The 1,780-nt window shown below is 42.9% G+C and overlaps 1 protein-coding gene across 1 annotated transcript in view; it reads right to left on the bottom strand.

Moving 5' to 3' along the window:
• Nucleotides 1–1,780, bottom strand: part of FRMD4B (FERM domain containing 4B) — a 228,034-nt gene that overhangs the window by 93,038 nt on the left and 133,216 nt on the right. The gene's annotated exons all lie outside the window — the stretch shown is intronic.

Below are 1,780 nucleotides of genomic sequence, written 5' to 3'. Positions count from 1 at the left end.
TTCTCACTTTTATTTACTGCCAAGCCAACAAACAGTGCAAAGAACAGATGTGATAAGGACACAAATGTGTGAGTGCATGTAGCTGCCTGGAGTTTAACTCACATCTCATTTCTCCTGAGGACAGATCTACATGGAGGGAGGAATATGCTGGGTCAGAGAAATCCACACTGTTTTTGTTTGTTTGTTTGTTTGTTTTTGAGATGGAGTCTCACTCTGTCTCCTAGGCTGGAGTATAATTTCAGCTCACTGCAACCTCCACCACCTGGGTTCAAGTGATCCTCTCACTTCACCTTCCTGAGTAACTGGGATTACAAGCACATGCTATCACGCCCGGCTAATTTTTGTATTTTTAGTAGAGATGGGGTTTCACCATGTTGGCCAGGCTGGTCTCAAACTCCTGACTTTAAGTGATTCACCTGCCTTGGCCTCCCAAAGTGCTGGGATTATAGACGTGAGCCGTGGCACCTGGCGACCCACACTGGTTTTTATACAATTAGGCTGGTGGTGGAGGGGCCATGCCAACACTGAAGACCTGCTACTATCCTATAAGGCGATTCTTCCTAAGCCATAGAAACATATTCCTCTGTGCTAATGCCTATATGCCCCCTAGAAAGCCAGGCCATAGCTGCTACATTTGCACCCCACTCCTACTCACATCCTTTGGGTGCACTATTTTCTCCTGTTTTGTCCAAGCTAGTTGTTAGAGGTAATCTTTATGGAGGATGGTCTCAGTGATATAATGCCCATTCATCCTTCTAGATCAGGGTTTTGCAACCTCAGCACAACTGATATTCTGAGTGAGAGAATTCTTTATTGTGAGGCTGCTCTGTGCACTGTAGGGTGCTAGGCAGCATCCCTGGCCTCTACTCATTAGGTGCCAATAGCAGCCTACCCCTAGCTGTGACAACTAAAAACATCTGTAGACATTGCCAGATGTCCTCAGAATGGCCCCTAGTTAAGAACCACTTCTCTAGATTCTCTAAGTTTTGTTCTTGGGTTAGGCTAGAGTAATCAGAAACCTACATAAAGCATAAGGGCTCATCCAGGTAAAATTGCCTTTTTGGAACTGTGTTCTGGCATTACTCCACTGGCTTATGTTGAAAAACAATATAAGTAACAACCCTCAGAGCTCATTATTTTAGTACCTCCAATGTGTTGTTGAGAACACTGTTTATTATACAATATGGTATCCCACTGGGAGGACCCATGGGAGAAGTTTCTGATTTTCCATTTCAGTATTGACTGTGCCCCTTCTGAGCAGCTCCTTTCTTTTTACCTTAATGACCACTCTGAGTTATGTAAGTGATTGTAACTCCCTCTTTACTTTGGCTCTTAAAAGAAGTTGAATTATAAATTTGTGGGCTAAATGCTTTATACTAACCATGCTAAATATTTTATACTAACCCTAATCTTGGCAGCATCTCGTTATTTCTACCTTTATTTTCTTACTTATAAATAACTCAAATTTCATCACTTACTATATTTTATTATGTTTAGGATTGGCTTTTTTTTTTTTTTTTTTTTTCTTGAGACAGAATCTCTGTCTGTCACCTAGGCTGGATTGCAGTGGTGCTATTCTGACTCACAGCAGTCTTGACCTCCCAGGCTCAAGCAATTCTCCCACCTCAGCCTCCTGAGTAGCCAGGACTACAGGTGTGTATCACCATGCGTGGCTAATTTTTGTTTTTGTTTTTGAGATGGAGTCTCACTCTGTCACCAAGGCTGGAGTGCAATGGTGCGATCTCAGCTCACTGCAACCTCTGCCTCCTGGGTTCAAGCA

Source organism: Colobus angolensis, unplaced genomic scaffold (genome assembly GCF_000951035.1).
Source record: "Colobus angolensis palliatus isolate OR3802 unplaced genomic scaffold, Cang.pa_1.0 Scaffold26, whole genome shotgun sequence".
Classification (NCBI taxonomy): Eukaryota; Metazoa; Chordata; class Mammalia; order Primates; family Cercopithecidae; genus Colobus; species Colobus angolensis.
Note: the sequence above shows the minus strand (reverse complement) of the source record. Positions and strands in the feature narration are given on the sequence as shown.